Genomic DNA, 20,961 nt, shown 5'->3' with positions numbered 1-20,961 from the left:
TTGAAGTGAGGCCTGTCTGTGTTGTGGAAAAGGAGATTGTTTTTACCTTCTGTTGGGAAGTGTCTGTCCCTCCCCCACTTCAAAGCTGAACTTCAGGAACTCTATTGTAGTGGTGGCTTTATATTTTCTCAGTAACTATTTGGGGCAGATCTTCACTGAGATAGAGAGAAGGTCTATTTTGGGGGTGTCAGAAAAATCCCCCATCATCTGCCCCTGCTCTTGGATATATGTTTTAACCTAACCTAGAATTTCTATTAGAAATTCCTTAAATTTAAAGGTAACTGGAAATTTTCCTTAAATGCAACCCAACCCCCCAGACAAATAAAAAGAAGAGGGCACAACATGTGCGAAAGCAAACATTTCTTGAAGCTAGAGGGAGGCAGCTCTGACGGGTGAGGCTTTGTGTGGCTCTTGCGCGGGTAGGGCTCCTAGCCTTAGCGTCCTTCTCTGCAAAGTGGTCCTTTGAGTGGGTGTGAGGAAGGTGCATAGAACAGAAACAGCTGATGTGGGGCTGTGTCGGTGATAACACCAGCAAGAGCTGCACAGCATAGCAAGCTGTTGAGTTAAACCCTTTCTGTCCATATACTTTGGCAAAAAAATATTGTCAGAATGCAAATGTGCGATATTCACAGGATGGAAAGACATCAAAACATAAGACAGAGCTTAATTTAATTATTGCAGGTGCTGGGGGTGGAATAAATAAGTTGGGTGAGTATTCACAGAGACAAGTGAATCATAAGTTGATATTTTCTACAGAAGATTTATTTATTCTTTTCACGTCTCAGCAAAATCGCTAAAGGTATTGACACACTCAAAATTTCCCCAGGATTTTGGTCCTATTGAAAATAATAGCCTAGATGGTTAAAATATAAATGGAATTTATTCAGAATGTATACATATTTTCATACAGCCACATTTCATATCAGCTGAAAGTCCCACTGAGGTCAATCTTGGGATCATAAAAATATGTAAAATGTAAAAACCAAGGCAAATTTTCAAAAAAAACCTTCTCTGAAATATTGAAAACTATTTTAAAAAGAGATGAATATTTATAAAATTTCTAACATGTATTTTAATGTTACCTTTCATTATTTCACGTCATACATGAGTACTAACACTGTATTTGAGTCAGTTTTAACTTACATTTCTCCCTCTTCAGCATCTTCTGGTGCTTCCAACTTCCTCTCAATCCTAGGACTTTTTGATCTCTTCTTTAATTAACACACACACACACACACACAATTTGTAAGTACATCAGGCTGAGCCCGTTTGGGGTTGCTTCTGTGTATATGTGTTTATGGATGATTGTTACAAAAGGGAAAATTAAATAAAAGCTTACTTACAAAGACAAAATACAACAAGAATTAAAATGAGGATGTATCCTTGACTTAACTTCAAATACACTTACATTTTCAACATTTGATGTAATTTGATGCAAATTTAAATAAAATCTAATGAAATTTTAATAAAAACTTTATGGAAAAATCAGTTTAAATTCACAACTCCAGGACACATTCAGTTGTCAGCATGAAAGGGTCGTAGCAAGTTGCATGCGTGTTCTGTCTAGACTTGCGCGTATTCCGATTTCAGACTTACACGAGCTGCTTAACATCGTAGAATATCCCGTAGCTGCCACGTGTGACTGCTGTGAATGCCAGGCTGATTCGGGAATAACTTGAGAACTCTAAATTGGACCATGAAAGGAAGCCGGGAAATGGATGCGCTGATTCTGAAGAATCTATCACACTGGCGTGCATAGGGAAGATTTGACAAGCTAATTGATTTATCTTTTTTTTCTTTCTTCTGAAATCCTCCCCAGCTCCAGAGCAGTGGCCATTTCTGACCCCAGCCTTAGCGAAACTCTAAGATCCAGCACTTAACAAAGCTAATAAATGTTAGGTGTGATTAGAGCTGTTTGCCTGCCGAGAAAATTTCCCCTGCTCCTACACAATGCTGCTCCTCGGAAGTAAGAGGCAGTGTCTGAGGTCTACAGCGCAGTGGAGACCCTTGCAGAGATCACTTGCAGTGACAGAGGATCTCTGCGGCTCTGGGGTTCACTCAGAAGCAATCCCTTTAAGCTTTGACCGGCCAAGATGGCCCTTGTAAGCAAAGATTAGTCTGCTACCATCTCACGGGAGATTGTTTGGCCGGTGATGTTTGTTTTAACTTCTCGTATTTGGTGTTTGTGCATACAGTGTTGATCTCTTCTTACAGCACTACTAGGGCAATGTAATATGCATTTTTAAAGACACACACACACGCACACACAAAGACAAGGAAGGTTGAGAACAAATGATTTTTAAACATTAATAAAGACGGATTAGGCATATATGAAATAAAGGGTCCAATTTTGGCACGGAGGGGGCCAATATTAAGTAGACAGAAGTTGGGATATATTGAGCTAAGGTTTGGTGGGTTGAGACATGAAGATGATTCCCACATACTGGAATTCTCTGAGCAATGCTTACCTGGTGGTACAATTCCTCTCCTTCCTTCATCTAGTGTGTGACCATAGGCATCTGGCTCAGACAGCTTGAGTCTTGAGTCTCGAGTCTCTCATTTTAAAACAGAGTTAGCCACATGTACTTGTGTTTAAATGTGCTCACTTGGAAAGTATTGTTTATCCTTACATGTTCAAAAACCATTGCACTTATGTATCCTTGTCTAAGTAAATCACATTTATCTGTTGGGTCCCATGTTTCTCCAATTTCAGTAGTGTTGTTATTTTTAGCCCAGCCGTCCATTTAATGTGCCGCGAGAGGCCAAAGGCATACTGGCGCTTTAAATGTAAATGTTAAGTGTAAAACGTTTCCTCATTACAGAAGTGATCGAATATGAATTGAAAGTCCTTCTTAGAATCTCATTAGGCATCTCTCCGACCCCTCCTCCACCTCCTCTGCTTAGTTTGCCTTCTAAATTACAGACCTGCTCCTGGGGACCTAACCCACAGCCTGGGGCTTGCCCGCATGCTGCCTGTGGTGTCCCCAGACAAGGCCTGCAGGAAGGAGCCAGGCGGAGACATCGCACTTCCCTGGCCCGCTGCTAACAGGAGGCTCATGCTGCCCTCGGGCGTGTACAAATTCCTCTGCTTTGAAGAACTTCAGGACCCGACATTGTTCAATCATTAAACCGGACCCCTAAAGGGAGTTAATAAGCAGAAAAGCAAAACTAATGTGGGCTTTCAGGTGACTGATTCAGAATTGTCCACTTAAACTCTGGCCCTTTAATTTATAAATAAATGCATCTCTAGGCACAAGAAGGCTTTCCCCCCTTCGCCCTTTGGTTGTCTCTAATAGAAGGGAGTCTTAGTTCAGTGGAGTGGCTCTGACCATGGGGAACCCTGTGCTGTGGGTATATAAGCAGAGGTTTACTAGGTGAGGGAGTGTGTGAATTTTCAGCAGGTCCCTGAGCTCAGTTCCTCACCAGACATGGGCTTCAGTGGACATCAATTCTGGCAGAAGATCCTGAGACAGGTTTCTTTTACCCATACCCCACCCAAGGGTTAAAGATGGAGACAGCTTGCTTTGATGCCCTCAAGAAGGGATGATACTGCTATCTAATTGGTAGAGACAAGGAGTGCCCAGGATAGCCTCCATCAGGGTGTGGGCTGTCTCCAAAGGTCAGAAGGACTACTGTGGAGGAAATGAATTGCATCACTGGAAGGTGGCTTTTTATCAGTCACCATTTCAATGTAGAAAGAAACGGAATGATTGTACCAACTTCTACTTCTTAACCCTGAACTTTTGCTTTTGTTTCTATGGAAGGAAGACAAGAATTGTCACCACCCAACTCTGTAGCATTGGACTGGCATTTGGAGACGGTCAGTCACCATGCTTTCTGCAATAGGCTCTTTAGAAGAGGCATCTGAGCAGGACAGCTATAGGGCTCCAACACAGCTGGTTCTTTCACAAGACCTTATTTATGAAAATACCTGTGTGGTAAAGGTGGATGGGCATATGGCCTGGCCCCCTAGCCCGCAATTACTCATCAAGAACACCTGACTGCCCAGATGTGCAGAAGCAACCTGCACACCAATTGGGGTAGAAAGTGGGACTGTCATGGAACAAGCACTGAACATTATTCTAGTCTAAAATCAGCTGTGGGTAAGATATACTGCGTTGAGAAAAAAGTCCCTGTCCCTTGAATTTGTTTAATTTATTTTTTCAACTGCAAAATTGGATTCTTCACTTGTATCTCTTTTAACTACCATTTTGTGTGTTTATGGATTACGTCCACAACCAAAACCTAGCACAGACAGTCTTAATGAACAGTTCCATCAAAGCAAAGAACAGCAGGGAACTCATTCCCTCGGCCTGTATTTACTGAGGCACCAGAGAGGGTGCTGAATGCTGCCGGCAGGTTAGTAAAGCAACAACGTGGTCCTTGCCCTTCTGGCCCCATGTTGTGGTGGGGACGCAGAGGGAAATGGAATAGTGACGTGAATAATGCAGGCATCTGGGTGAGAAAGACAGCATCCAGTATCAGGCGCGGCCAGCAATGGGGTCTCCGAAAGGTTCCACACACTGCTCATGTGGCCAACAGGAAGGGTCATTTTTCCATTCCACTCATATTTATGGAACACGCTCTGTGGGCCAGGCTTGGGACTATCTTTAAGGTTAAGTGAGTCCTCGGTCAAAACCACCGACAAAAGCTTCCTTCTTGGATATGTTCCCGGACCTGCCGGGTTCTTTGTTAAAGCAGTGTTTGCCACACTGGTTGGTGCAGTTCTTGAGGCCTGAAGTTTTCCAGATTCTACAACCTTTGTCTTTTCTCCACCGTGGAAGAGGCAGCGGAAGTGATGAACTGAGCGGCAGTTGGCAGAGGCAGGGGCTGTTGCAGTAAGGTACTGGCTGTATAACGTGAGGGAAAAGACATTTCCCTGGGTCTCATTCTCTGTGGATGCAGTTGGAACAATGGCCGCAATCTGTCCAGATTCCAAAATGACTCCTATAGAACTACTGCCTTTTTAATTTAAATAGACTTCATATCTAACTATCCATAAACTTCTATGTAAAACATTTTCTTTAATGCAAAACAATTATACTGAGCCCAGCCCAGTCTTCATCAGGACATTGTGTGTGTGTGTGTGTGTGTGTACATATCAGATGTGAATGTGGGTGTACATGCCCACAGACAGACAGACAGACAGACAGATACACACACACTCCTATGAGTATAACTACACATTAGCCAATGTGTGTGCATGGTGATCAAAACACAACTTCCAATGCTGGTGCCTGCTTTCCACTGTATTTAAAATTACGACCTCTCTTCTGCTGTTCACTGCTGTGTTCCAGGCTAGCTGGCCTGCAAGCTTCTCCAGATTCTTGGGTCTCTACCTCTCATCCCACTGGAGGAGGATTAGGATTACCGACATGTGTTATCATGGCTAGAATTTACACGGATTCTATGGATTTGAACTCAAATCCTCATGTTTGTGTGGCTAATGGTTTATGCACTGAGCCATCTCTCCAGCCTAGGCAATAATTTTGAAAACAAAGCTTCAATGTGATTTCCAACTCCACTACTTTCTAGCTGTGTGGGCTTTGCTGTTCCACCCTCTCCCACTCTTACCCCAGCTGCTGAGCATCTCCTGCTTGCTAGGCCGGAGCTCTCCTCCTGAGCCAGCCTCCAATTTTACATGAGAAAACTCATTCTGCTCCTAGGAAGTGTTATGGATCATTGGGGGAACCCAAGAAAAATCTCTGGCTAGAACTGTTAGGCCCTGCATGTCTGGATTTTGATTGAATGGGATCACCTCTTTGGGCATCTCTCTTTTGTTTTTGTACTTCAAGACCCTGAGGTGGCAGGAAAATGGGGTGACTTTTGTTAAACAGATGCTACTCGGCACTTGTGCTGTGTTGGAGGTCAGGGTGTTCCGTCAGAGGTGGACGTAATGTATTTATTTGTCACTGCCTACATTTCGCGTCCCCACGTCCCTGTTTTTTCGGTTTGTTCCATCCAAGGCCGTTGGGGTCCGACAGAGATCAACAGTGTTTCTACAGAGATGAGGCAGCTCATCAAAACCTGAATTAGATGTTAAATCTTTTTGAAGTGGGGAGGAGGTGAAGGGAGGGGCAGAATCATATCGTGCGAGGAATTTATTCTGTGTTGTTTCCTGAGATAATGTCCCCGGGAAGATTTGTTGCCAAGCAAGTTGCAAACTGCTGTTGCAGGCTGATAGGTGTTGCCAATTCATTTTGATGAATTTTGCCAGTTGAGAAAGTCTTTTTTTTTTTTTTTCTCTTCTTTCATGCACTGGGGCTGGGTTGAAGATGGACAGTGGCCTCAAGGGAGAAGACGGCACACCTGTGCATGCCCAGGGTATGGGCAATCAAAAATGCTCCAAGATGCACTTGGATCAACAGAGAAAGATCAGACAAAATAGCAGGCAACCAGTCACGCTCCTGCTCATCAGCTTACGCGCTCAGCTGCCACTTACTTTTCCTAATTATTTACTCCCCCACATGACCCTATCACTGTCCTCGTCTTGGCTTTCCAACAGCCCTCTTAGCCAGTTCCTTCAAGACAGGGAGGGACACACTAGCGTAGATTAGCTAGGTAGGCACAGACACGTACTCTGTGCCATCTGTGAGTGGCTTGTCACCATACCTCTGTGAGGGCTCGTCCTGTGCAGCACGGAGGTGAGCACAACACAGACACTGGAACTCCATCACTCACGCGCTTGCGATCCACACACAGAGAGGGAGCAGATCCAGGCACAGGTCGGACCTCTGTCTCTATGCACACTCTCAAACTCAGGAGCAAGAGCGGCGGGATGGAGGTGGACTCCATCTCCGCCTGCTCTGCATACATGTGCATGTGGGCTCCACCTGCTCTGCATACATGTGCATGTGGGCTGGCACTTCCAACCGCTTTTCAGTGGTTTCTCAGGGGCGGAGTGAAATGATGTCACTAAAGCTTTTGGTACAGTCAGTGCGTGGCCAGCATTCAGAGGGATGATGAAGACTCTGAGGAGATCTTGGAGTGGAGACGGTACAATTCTGGCTCTTGGAAGTGTAGCCTCTAGGCATCCACCTTGGTCAACCACCTTGCTAACATACCTTGGCCACTGGTTTTACCAGCTCAGCTCCAGCCCAGACCCCAGGCCTCTCTTGGAGCCATGGCCTTCCTCCCCAGGAGTGATCAGATCCACACCTCACCTGACAGCACTATCCTCTGACTCTCTCTGCACATTCTCGAGTCAGCAACACATTCTCTCTTTGTCTTCACCCTCTTCCTTCCAGAGAAGCCTGCGTTTTTTGGTGCAGGTTGGACATCCTACTCCTCACCCAGACCATGTCCCCCTGCATCCTTCCTATTGAGTTCATAAATCCCATACTTCTGACACTTTGGGGGTCAGGCATTAGGTCCCCTTTTGTTCCTCACTCTCAGACCTGTTATCCATCTCCCTGCCCCTAGTTGTAACTCTGAACGTTGTTGTAACTCTAGTGTTGTCACCTTTGATATTCCCTGCTCTTCTAAACCCTCAGGCACAGTGACCCTGTAGAGATCCAGAAAGTTAGATCATTCTCAATGGCGGTCTCACCTGGTTAACACTCATCCTTTGTGTAAACCCACCTTACCCCCACTGTTCTTCCCCCTTTCTGGACAATGCCATATCTTCCTTAGCTGGGCCCAGCTACCTTTCAGCTTTAAATCAAGATTTTCTAGCATTTTCCTCATTCTACTCCAGGGATTACTTCTCTGATTATCCCTCTGACTAAATATAAAAGATGCCAGCCTTTGGAACTATCCCAGCTTTTGTTCAATGGCCATAAAATACTGTGATCACCTGTGCTGGTTAGTTTTAACTGTCAGCCTGACACCTAAAGTTATCTAGGATGAAGTTCTTTTTTTGTAATTTTTTTTTTTTTTGTTTTTGTTTTTCGAGACAGGGTTTCTCTGTGGCTTTGGAGCCCGTCCTGGAACTAGCTCTGTAGACCAGGCTGGTCTCGAACTCACAGAGATCCGCCTGTGTCTGCCTCCCGAGTGCTGGGATTAAAGGCGTGCACCACCATTGCCCGGCCTTTTTTTGTAATTTTAAAACATTTATTCTATGTGGTTTTCAGATCCCATTCATTCTCCATTCCTTCACATCTTACATACACCCGTCGAATAAAACTAAATTCAAGAGAAAAAGAGGAAGAAAATAAAATGAGCAAAATAAACAAAGGGAAGGAATTAAAAACCTCATCATGGAAGCTGCAGTGCAACCCAACAAGTCACACCATACATCGCTTTGTCCATACAATACAAGTCCACACATCTCTGCTTGCAACTGTTCATTGCAAAGAGTCATTGGTCCCTTTGAGGCCCCTGCTCTCCACTACGTGTTTGCTGATGGGCCCCCACTAGGACGCCTCCTGGACATCCTGCTGCCAACCTGTGTTGTGAAGATTCTGCAGCTGGTGGGGGTCAGATTTGGCTCCCCCATTCTTATGACCACAGGGCCAGCTCTTCCACCTGCCTCAGGCATTGGCAGACAAGAAGGGGGGATTTTTAATGAAGAATTAATCTAGACCAGTGTGGCCTATGTGTCTATAGCATGGATTGTCTTAATTGTCAATTGAAGTAGAAAGGTCTATGATATTCTGGGAAGTGTCATTCCCTAGGTTTGGGTCTCTGAATTGTACAAGAGTAAACAAAGCTAACTATGACAAACAAACTAACAAGCAAGCCAGAAAGTATTGTACGTATTCTCTCTTTGATCTTTTTTATGAATGTAATATGATTAACTGTATGAGTTCTTTCATTGACATCTACAAAATGATGAATTATAAATTGGAATTCCACTTCCATTTGACCCTTTCTTTTATGTCTCTTTTTGTTAAGATATTATACCACAATAACAAAAATGAAACCTGGGCACCACCTAATGTGTTTTATGTGACAAGCAGCTCAGCATTTTGTTCCCAGGTATGTGACAGTCATGTGGAGAAATTCTGTAGGCTGGATATGCCCTCTCTATGCTGCTCCTGCCACATCCAGGGGTCCCATCCATTTGTGGAGGACTGTAAGGGCAGGTAAAAAGGGCTCTAGTTTCTGTGACACAGAATGTAGAACTCAGTCAATTCTCTCTTCTCTCTGGGCCCCAGTTCATTTTCCTAGAAAAGGAGGGTAAAAAACTTTCAAGAGAACTTTGCATTTACATGGGATTTCTCTCATCCTCTGAAACTCACTTTTTAAATCTTTTTGGGGAGGATTAGAGGAAGGGTGCAGGAAAAGCCTTGTGGTTAGTTGAGTGCGGAGTGGATATGGTTTGGAGAGAGACAGTCTTCTTTGGGTGATGCCATTGCTAACCCACTTGGCAAAGGTAATGCAGGATGTAGCCAGACTTTCTCATTGGACTTACTTTAAGATTGCCAGCCTACAAATAATGAAATGGAGACATTATTAATTATGAAAGCTTGGCTGTAGCTTAGGCTTGTTTCCACCTAGCTCTTATAACTTAAATTAGCCTGATTCTATTAATCTACATTTTATTAAGTGACTTTTTTTTTAAACCTCTCCTCCATTCTGTATGTCCGACTTCACATCTCTGAAATTGTCTCCAGTTCCTCTCTCTCCCTGGAAGTCCTGCCAATTCTTTCCTGCCTAGCTATAGGCCACTCAGCTCTTTATTAAACCAATCACAACAACACATCTCCACACAGTGTAAACAAATATTTTACAACATGGACATATAGATCTCCAGGAATCCTTCCAAACCTATGTTATTCCAACTCTTAGAAGCCCTTTCTAAGGAGTTGTGTCTGCTCAACTAGGAAGGCTCAGAGTGGAAGTGACCTGGAATAAACATTCCTAGAAGCCACTGTCCAGGTTGCTGAGGGAAGAAAAGAGATGTTTGCTTCTATACACCCAGGGCTCAAGGAGCTATGTGCATATATGAACCAAGGTTCAGGGATGTGTGACTTTGACATTAATCAGAGCTACTTGGGTGGGAGAGAGAGGTATATTTTCTCTTGACTCCAAACTGAACATACCTCACAGAGTTAGAAAATCTCAAGGGATCCTGTTCCTGAGATTAGAACATCCACTGTGCCAGATGTGAGGCAGTCACTGAATAAGAGGACCAAGAGAAGTGATTTCTAGATCAAGTTATCTTGGGCAAGATTTTCTGCCTATTTAGTAGAATGTCACAAAATAAACATTCCTGAAGTAAACTGTAGGCATCTCCAGAAGAGCAACACATGTTTGAATAATAACTGTTTTAGAGTGCTATGCAACATTGCCCATGGTAGACAGGGGTGAGGGTTCTAGTGAGCTGATTGGGCTGAGAAATGAATGGAATCCATGACTTACCTTAATGAGTCTTTAACAGACTCCATCCATGACTAGATGGACTCACGCTTCTGAGTATAGACTGCTGCTTCATGCCTCTGACAAGACCACCCCAGTGTATTCTCATGTGCTTTTTACCTTCTGAACCATGCAAAGCTTCTAGACTCCTGCTACCTAGAACAGGGCAAGGTTATCTAAACACCAGGATGAGCTCTACATCCATCCAGACTTTTTTGTTGTATTAAATATGCATTGACCACATTCATGGTGTTGTGAAGGCAGTATGCAAGTTCTTTTACAAATATCCCCAAAGTGAAAAACCAGAACTAAAGGTCCTATTAGCAGAAATAAAGAAGTACCTACTTATTGACTTCGATTCTGGTTGACAGAAGAAAGACTAGAGTCTGTCTCTTATTGACCAGTGCTACATCCTCCAGGGTCGAAGGAATAGCTTTATCCTTTTTCATCTATAGTCTTCCAGAAAAGAATGGAATAATTTTTCTGTTCTCTTTTATAAAGGGAAACTATCCTCCCTCTCCTTAAGGAAGCATCCATTACCTGTGGTGGAAAGAGCATGGAAATACACTTCAGACTGGTCTGTTTAAGATTTTGACTTTGTCACTTGCTAACTGTGTGGAATTAAGACTGATATCTTGGTCATAGACAGAAATAGCAATAGTTTATGCCACATTACTGGAGTGATTTGAAGAGCTTTGTCCACTGAATTTTATTCAGGCATGAGCTTAAGACATTGTTTTACAAGCTGATGATTATGCTGGATGTTCATGGAGCTTAAATCCTGGCATCTAGGAACTCACTTAAATACTCATTCATAGAAATAGCTAGGTCAGAAGTTGTCCCCTCTTCTTTCTTGAAATGTTAAAATTCAATAGGAAAGTGACCTATTCAAAGATGAACTCTATTTTATAAAGATGTTTTCAGTGGGCCTTGGGTAAAAAATATTTTATAAATCAGGGAAGCCATTAAATCAGGGAGTAGAGGAAGAAATAGGCTTGTTATAGCAATACCATTTTGGTGCAGGAAGGTGATATATTCAACATTTTTTACTATATTTGGCTGCAAACTCAAGACAGTTGTTGTCTTGATCTATGGCAGAGATTCAGTGGCAGGGAACCATTTGAACTCACCCTCCTCAGGGCTCTTTGCTGTGACAAGGAAGCCATAAATGATGATGATTGGGGGACTATTTTGAAAATGAGAAAGGAAAGCCCTTTCAGCTGGAAGCTGCTAATAGATTCATAGAGCTTTTGATTATGCTGATTGGGCCTCTGGGAAGACTACAGTTGGAACATGGATCATGACTGGCTGAGGGCAAGGCTGTGACTAAAATGTCTGCAAACAGGGGTTTCCTGAGGTTTCCAGGTGTTTTTCCTGGGACACAGACTCAGGCAGAGATTTTTCCAACCAGAGTACATGTTAGGAATGTCAGTGGGATCCACATCTGTGGGCAGGAGAGTAAGAGAGGAGGCAGGAGAGGACAGAGAGACAACCTCCCTTGACCTCTTGGGAAAATCTAGAGCTGGGATCATCTTTAGACTTGTTTCCACTAGGTGGACATGCCTCAGTTCCTATACTATGTCATCAATAAATCTTTCCAACCGCAGTGCCTCAAGGGAAGGGTATGATGGGTCAATAGGGCACTTAAGCAATTATTGAAGAGGCTCATAGGTAGGGATGCCAGTCTATGGCATTGTCAGTTGCTACAGAAACAAAGCATTCATTAAAACGCTGTTTAGTCGAATCATAGTATCCCTAGAAATCTTTCTGGAAGACTGCTGATTGGGTGGAGTTTTGACCAGAGTTTATCTGGAAGATTTTGTCAAATAAGACATGATTACTGATGGATTCTACCACATTAGAGATTTGATAAGACTAACAGTCTCAGTCAACTAGCCAAGACGACTATACAATCTTCTCCCTTCCTGAAAACACAAGGGATTTTTAGATCAAGATGTCGTCGTGTTGAGCACGGCTCTGGACTCAGTACTCTCCAAACTTGACTTAGCTACTTTGCAGCTGCTTCACTTGGGCACAATTTGATTTCTTTCATCATCAACCTCTCTCCCTGTAAAATGGAAATGATAGGAGTATTTGCCTCATGTGTTATTCCAAAACTCTTTGCTAGTGCACACTTCACGCAATTAGCAGTCAACAGAGGCACAAGAGGCCACTTAATCATTTTCTTCCCCTTGATGTGATGTTAGTATGATGACGACAGAAGTCTCAGTTTGGACCCACGAATAACTCTTTTAGGCTCACAAATATATTCCCAAAGAGTTTTTGTAATTCACCTATTGAACCTCCAGTTCAATAGTGTAATTCACCTATTGAACTTCCCTTAGTGGTTATGTTCTACTTTATTATAACTGAGAAGCATCCTGGAATGTCAGCCAGGTCTGTGTCGGGTCACAGTTTATTCCCTTAAAGTGATTTCTTCCCTCTACTAAATGATATATGTTTATCCATCTCTTAAATTACTTATTAATTTCATTTTTGGTTTTTCACTGTAATGAAGGGCTTTTGCTAGCCAATCACCTGATAAGAATAAGAGACACAACAGAACACAGGAGACATGATCCCTTCATCACAGTACTTAAAGCTTAATGGAAAATATGACAAAGAAATTCAAAGCTAAATATTGTGGAAAATATGTCAATCAAAACAGAATTTGAAGACTGATAGAGTGACCCAATCTAGACCAGGGAAGGGTATCTGAGGAGAAGGGACAACTCCTTAGATTACCCTTAGAACAGTGAGTCATTGATGTAAATTAACTTTTTAGTGCTCTTAGATGGGTTTTGTGCACATAGCTCATTTCACCATTAAAGCAATCCACTAAAATATGGTTCACAGAGGGAGAGCTTTATTCTCTAGAAGTATAAATATCTTCCTCCTGATGTCAGCCAGGTAATTTGGGATTAAAGATTATGTTCTTGACCACGGCTCTTTGTCAACTAGTTAAAGGGCAGGAGAAGAACACTGTAGGCCAGGAAAGCAGCTCATAGCCTAGTAGGTCAAACTAGGACTATTAATTTTGTTATATGAATTTTGTCATATCACTTTGAGAAACTGTGACAATTCAGGCATTATGTCTGACATGAAGGACGCAGAAGGAAAGAAGTGACTAAACGACAAATAGCCGAGATGCCAAGTCTAGCTCTACCTTCCTTTCCTAGACAAGTCTCAGGGACAGACATCCAGTCCCGCCAAGGCACTGTGCTCAGAGACCATGCACAGAGACCCATGCTGACAGTTTCAGGCCTCATCTGGTTCTAGCTGGTGTTTCCCAGAGTAGGAAGCAGGAATGTGTACCAAGAGGACTTTAGATGGATGATCCCATCTCAGCCAATCTTTGACAAAGAAGAAAACAAAACAAAACAAGAAATCCCATGAGAAAGCCCCCAGTAGGAGCTACCAAGCTGACACTTGAGCTCCTCATATGTCATACAAGTTTATTGCTACTGAAAGCCATTGAATTTTGGTGGAGGCAACTGTAACCAGGACAATATAAGCTATACACACACACAATGCTCTCTGCAAGGTTCCATTTGAAATCTGGGGTTATATTATGAAGTTTAATTACCAAACACGAGTGGTATAGTAGCAAAATGAGTTGTAGAATTTTATGGAGAATAGATTTCCTTACTACAGAGTATTGCTTACATACATTATGCATGCATAAACACACATACACACACAAACACAAGTGTAAATGTACAGAGGTATTATTCCATCATATAGGAAAGAAAAACAGGAAACTTATTAATATGAGGGAATTTACTATTTAACAACTTAGTCAAAATTTAATTTAAAAAAGTAACTAATGAAACGAAGCATATTCTGGCTTAACCATCCATGCTAAGATAATTAATCCATATCAATTAAATAACTTTATTTTAGAACAAGATGACTTTCTAGAATATATAATATCATTTAACTCACAAAATAAAAAGTCTTCCAAAAATGTTGTTCCATCACAATATAGATCCAAAGGAGAAGAAGCGAAATTAAAATGACAGAAGGCTTTGGAGACATATTAACAGTAAGTGTGGCAGAAAGAGAATTGCTGCCCATGCTATTAAAGGAATTCATGCAAACAGAAAAGGGAAAGCATCCACAATTCCACAAATTAAATGTGGATATAATTCCAAAGGCATAGAGAGAACATAGAACTCAAAATGTAGAAAACAAAAATTGCTAATAAATGTTGACAGTATTTAATCTCAGAAGTAATCAAATAAAAAATGAATAGAAAAGCAATGTAATATAGTTCATCAACTAAACTAGCCAAGTTTATCAAAGCAACAGTATTCTGGGGAGTTTGTGATGATGTAAGTACTTTCATTCACAATGAGTGGATGGAGTTAGAAATCAACATAAATTTAGGGAAGGAAACCTGGCGAAATATATCATGGACCCCGCAAAATACATTTTCTGTGACCAAATTCTTGCTTTCCTGAAAGATTTTTATAAAGATGCTAAATTAGTTTCCTAGGTAGGTCCATAATAAACTCCTACAAAATGGTGATGCAGGCAACTTGAACAATAAGCATCAGTTGACCAGTGATTCTGGAGGATGGTGGAGGATTCCATCCGGAGGATGCCAAGATGCAGGTGGGCTTTTTCACCCGAGGTCAGTGAGAGGCGGTCCCTCCCAGGCTGCTCCTCTAATGTCTGGTAGTCTCCCAGCAACCTGACCAACTCTTGACTTTTAAGCGTTCATTTCACCTTCAACTTCATATAGCAACCTATAGCAGTCAGAATTCCGGACTGAAAAACATCACATTTAGCATAAAGGGATTAATAATAATGCTATTTATTGATCATTATCAAAAATGATATAAATATCAAATAGAGTGACAGTTAAATTAATTATATCCCATGAAGTATCATAAAGTGATATATGTTGTGTTATGAGCACAATGTTATGAAAATTGTTTAAAATGATATTTGTTAGGGATATTAGTCAAAAGTAGAGTATTAGTCTCCATGTGAGAGTTTCTGAGTTTATCCCTAGGACCACAAAATAATAATGATATGGGCAGAGTTTATTTTGCAATTTAAGATGTAGAGGTTCATACAAATATTGTGCATGCGAAAATATAGTATGGATGAAGAAATAGATTAAATCACTTACATTGCTCATGAACATTAAAAAGATCTGGAAAGATTATTAATGTTTATTTTATGTTTTATTTTTCAAGTTACCACACGGGGTCTGTATTTCTTTAATTAAAAATTGGTTCCAAAATTGTCCAATGTGGGCTGAAAACTAAAAATGATGTGATCAGGAGTTCCAGAAGCAGAGAAGGCTGCTGAATCATAGCCTTTCCTAGAATAGAAGTGGTCCTATGTTGTGGAATAGTACTTTAACTATGTAAATATGTGTTATATTTGTTTACGATGTCAAATGTTGCTTTAACTAGGTAAAGGTGTGTTGTATTTGTTGAACTATGAGATGTGTTGCTATTTCATCTGGCTTGCCTAAGACACCCCAATTTGTCTAATAACCAGCTGAATGGCCCAAAACTAGACAGTGGATGCAGAGGTGGGGCTGGCGGACAAGGGAGAGAAGCAGACACCCTGGGCTAGCCAGGCACCTACAAGGCAGCCAGACACAGAGAAAGCAGGAAAGTAGGGCAAACAGAAGGAAAGAAAGGTAAAAAGCCCTGAGGCAAACACAGACGAAGAGAAACAGGTTAAATTATAAGAGCTAGAGAGACAAGCATAAGACAAAGCCAAACATGCAAAACTAATTGTAATTCTCGGTGTCATGATTCGGGGGCTGTCGGTCAGAGAAAACCTACTACAATCTCAGTTGCTGCAGACTGGATTAAGTGAGGTTAGGATGGCCACACCTGTGTCTCAAGGGTCACGAGACCTCCTTCAGCCGACTCCTGGGTTACACAAGAGCAACACAGCATCTCCCCTGGGTAGAATTCCTGCCCCTCCCAGGCTCCTTTCCTCTCAGACTTTAGTTACTGGACCAGCTGTCCCCTGGGGCCTGTTGTAGAGAGAGGAAGGAAAGCTTCAGCCTCCATATTTTAAAGGATTTTTTTCACTGAGGAAAGATTGTGCAATGCAAATAAACAATGGGTTTCATTTCCAGGCTCCCGAAGAAAGGAGTGGTTCCTTGATTGATGCAGGAAGGAAGTCTGAGCTAGGCAGTACAGAAACTAGCACTGTGTGGCCACACCAAAAGGCTTAGGGCAGAGAAGCCCACACTGTCTTTGGGTCATTGAGCTAAGACTTTTAAAACCTGTGTGATTTAATATTTTAGGACATTAGCAATGCAACCCCAAGTGACCTAGGGAAAAGTGAACCATCTGAGCTCCTCAGCCACTGGACATGACTTTTTAATAAAGAGAAAGAAAATAATAATTTATTGAACACATGCTGTGTGCTAGGCTCTATGATAGGTATGTCACAAACACCATCTCATTTAAAAGCATTTAACAATACCTCTTCAGGTCATGTGCAATTGTCTCCCCCGGGCTCAGTGATGATAGCTTGACAGCCATATGCGATATTTTCCTTTGTTTAAAAAAATGCAGGCTGTCTATTGCAAGTTATTGATTGAGAAGAGGAACAGGCTACTTTTTACTGTGTTGGACATCATAGACATAGATTATTTTTTTAGACTTATTTATTTTTATTTTATTTGTGTGAGTGTTTTTGCCTTATGTGTATGCATCGCTTGTTTGCCTGGTATCCCTGGCGGCCAGAAGAGTGTGTTAGGTACACTGGAACTGGAGTTCTGAGCCACCTGGTGTAGGTGCTGGGAATGTCTTCTGTAAGAGTAGCAAATACTCTTAACCTTTCTAGCCCCAAATATCTCTAACATTGTAGAATGTCATAATGAGGTAAGACAGTGTGCTGGGTAGTTTGGTCAACTTGTCACAAGCTAAGGTCATCTAAGAGGAGGGATCCTCAGTTGAGGAAATGCCTCCATAAAATCTGACTGTAGGACATTTTCAATCAGGGATTGGTGGGGAAGGGCCTAGCCCATCATGGCTAGTACCATCCCTGGGGTGGTAGTCCTGGGTTCTATAAGAAAGCAGGCTGACTTCTTCCTTTCTAATTTGTATCCCTTTGATTTCCTTTTGGTGTCTTATTGCTCTAGTTAGGACCTCAAGAACTATATTGAATAGCTATGGAGAGAGTGGACAACCTTGTCTTGTTCCTGATTTCAGTGGAATTGCTTGGAGTTTCTCTCCATCTAGTTTGATGTGGGCTATCAGCTTGCTATATATTGCCTTTATTATGTTTAGGAAGATCCTTGTATCCCTGATCTTTTCAAGACCTTTATCATGAAGGGGTGTTGGATTTTTGTCAAAGGCTTTTTCAGCATGTAATGAGATGATCATGTGTTTTTTTTCCTTTCACTTTGTTTATATGGTGTGTTACATTGATGGATTTTCATATGTTGAATCATCCCTGCATTTCTGGGATGAAGCCTATTTGATCATGGTGGATGATGTTTCTGATGTGTTCTTGGATTTGGTTTGCCAGTATTTTATTGAGTCTTTTTACACCAATGTTAATGAAGGAGATTGGTCTGTAATTCTCTTTCTCAATTGTGTCTTTATGTGGTTTGGGTATTAGAGCAACTGTAGTCTCATAAAAATAGTTTGACAGTGTTCCTTCTGTTTCTATTGTGTGGACAATTTGAGGAGTATTGGTACTAGCTCTTCTTTGAAATTCTGGTAGAATTCTGTTTTGAAACCACCTGGTCCTGGACTTTATTATTATTATTTTTTGGTTGGAGGCTTTTGATAACTGTTTATATTTCCTTTTGGGTTATAGATCTATTTAATTTGTTACCTGGTCTTGATTTAATTTTGATATCCAGAAAATTGTCCATTTCCTTTAAGTTTTCCAATTTTGTGAAGTATAGGTTTTTGAAGTATGACCTGATGATTCTTTGAATTTCCTCAGTGTCTATTGTTATGTACCCCTTTTCATTTCTAAATTTGTTAATTTAGATATTCTTTCTGTCTTTTCGTTAGAACGGATAAAGGTTTGTCAATATGTTGATTTTCCTGAAGAACCAACTCTTTGTCACATTGATTCTTTGTATTGTTTTCTTTATTTCTGTTCTGTTGTTTTCAGTCCTCAATGTGATTATTTTCTGCCATCTACTCCTTTTGTGTGAGTTTGCTTCTTTTTGTTCTAGATCTTCCAGATGCTCTGTTAATTCACTAGTGTGGGATTTTTCCAGCTTCTTTATGTAGGCATTTAATGCTATGAACTTTCCTCTTAGCATTGCTTTCATTGTGTCCCATAAGTCTGGGTATGTTGTGTAGTCATCAACCAAAGAATAGATAAAGAAAATGTGTATATTTACACAATGGAGTACTACTCAGTGATTAAAAAAAATGACATTTTCAAATTTGCAGACAAATGGGCAGAACTAGAAAAAACCATACTGGGTGAGGAAACCCAGACCCACAAAGACAAATATAGTATGTACTCACTCATAAGTGGATACCAGGAATAAAACAAATAACCAGCCTACAATACACAACCCCAGAGAAGCTAGAACCTCTCCTAGAAACAGATGGAAGCAGATGCAGAGATCCACAACTAATCACTAGGCTGAGCTCCAGTCAAAGAGAGGAATGAGCAATAATACGAACAAAGGGGTCAAGCCCACGATGGGGAAACCTACAGAATCAGCATATCTGAACTAGTGGGAGATCACTGACTCCTGACTGACAACTGCATAGGATCGAACTAGGCCCCTTGAATACAGGTGACAATTGTGTGACTTGGGCAGTATACGGGGCCCCTGGCAGTGGTATCAAGATACAACACTAATGCATGAACTGACTCTGTGGAGCCCATTCTCCATGGAGAGATACCTTGCTTAGCCTAGGAGGGGGAGGGCCTTGGTCCTGCCTCAATGTCGTGATAGGACAGACTTAGCTGACTTCCCAGGGGAGGCCTTAACCTTTCTGAGGAGCAGATGGAGATGGGTGGAGAAAGGAGGGACAGAAGAGAGGCGGGAAGGAAACTGGGATTGGTCTGTAAAAAATTAATTAATTAATTAACAAAATGAAAGCAGGCTGAGCAAACCATGAGAAGCAAGCCAGGAAGAGCCATTAGCTCTGTCTCCAGGTTCCTACCCTGACATTTGGGTCCCTGTCCTGACTTTCTCTGATGATGAACAGCCATATTAAGTGTAAGGCTAATACACATTTTCCCCCCAAACTTGCTTTTTGATCATGGTGGTTCATCACAGCGATAGTAACCCTAACTAAGACAGAAAGCTTGGAATAATGCTAGGCAAAAGAAGAGATCAGGTGTAAGAATAAGAAACTTGATAATGGCACAGGGCTCTAAGGACCAGGCGGAGCGATAGAATCTCTGAGGAGTTTGAAGCTGGAATCAGAAATGAAGGCCCTTCTGCAAGACTCAAAGGGCAGTTTGAAAGAGTTAGGTAGAGAAAGCAATCCCATCAGCAGCGTTACACTTAAGACTATGGCTTTACTTCAAAGGTAGCCATAGAAGACACGGTATACGAATATCTGCAGTTGGGTGTTGAATCAGAGTGGGTGAGTCTGGGAAACCAAGCACAGTTGCATTTTGTACTTAAATGCACAATATGTGAGTGGGGGGGGTATCACAGACACACACACACACAGAGAGAGAGAGAGAGAGAGAGAGAGAGAGAGAGAGAGAGAGAACAATGGAGAATGCTTTCACCATTACTGAACAGTTTACTTTCTTGCGACTCTGAGCTCCAGTTTGAGTTCAGGTTGGAGGTGGAATCATTGGTATTTCAATAGGGAACCAGAGCTCTTCCTCCCCCTCATCTGTGAGGGTCCTCTCTTAAATGGCTATTCACTTTGAGTTTCCTCCTCATGGGATTAAGAGACGAACGGGCAAGCACTGTGAAACAGCTTCCTCTTCGATGTATGTTGTAAATATTCTTCTAGCTGGATTGTAGTCTGAGCTGAACAGAAGAGGCCCCGTGACTTACATCCCGGCAACATCTGCATTTTCCTGGCAACAGTGGCAGCAGAAATGTTTCTGTCAGCTGGCGCTTCAGAGTCAGCTTCCGAGAGAAGCAGTGTATGGCGACTGATGGTAGCGGGCCCGTGTGTATTTGTACACAGGGTGTTTATTCAGATGTCCTTTGCGCTCACGTGGGAAGTTTGCAGTATGCTTGACATGAGCTGTGAGAGGTCTTATGGGAAAGGGTCTTTCTGAATTCTGTTTAAGCCAGAATTTCTCCAACTGGTTTGGCAATTCTTTTCTTTCGTATTTCTCCCTCCTTCCTTCCTTCCTTCTTTCCTTCCTTCCTTCCTTCCTTCCTTCCTTCCTTCCTTCCTTCCTTCCTTCCTTCCTTCCTTCCTTCCTTCCTTCCTTCCTTCCCTCCCTCCCCCTCCCTCCCCCTCCCTCCCTCCCTCCCCCTCCCTCCCTCCCTCCCTCCCTCCCTCCCTCCTTCCTTCCTTCCTTCTCTCCTTCCTTCCCTCTTTGTCTCTTTTCCTTCTTTTTCTTTTCATTTTTTTGCGTTTCCTACATAAAACCAGTGGGTGCTCTATAGAACGTTCTTTGATGAAGTCTGATACAAAGTGGGGAAGAAGTGTATGGATGTGTGTACGTGTGTGCATGTACATGTGTGCATATTTATACTGTGCTTATTCATGC

This window comes from Chionomys nivalis, chromosome 9 (assembly GCF_950005125.1).
Source record: "Chionomys nivalis chromosome 9, mChiNiv1.1, whole genome shotgun sequence".
Taxonomy (NCBI): Eukaryota; Metazoa; Chordata; class Mammalia; order Rodentia; family Cricetidae; genus Chionomys; species Chionomys nivalis.
The sequence above is the reverse complement of the archived record's forward strand: the minus strand, read 5'-3'. Positions refer to the sequence as shown.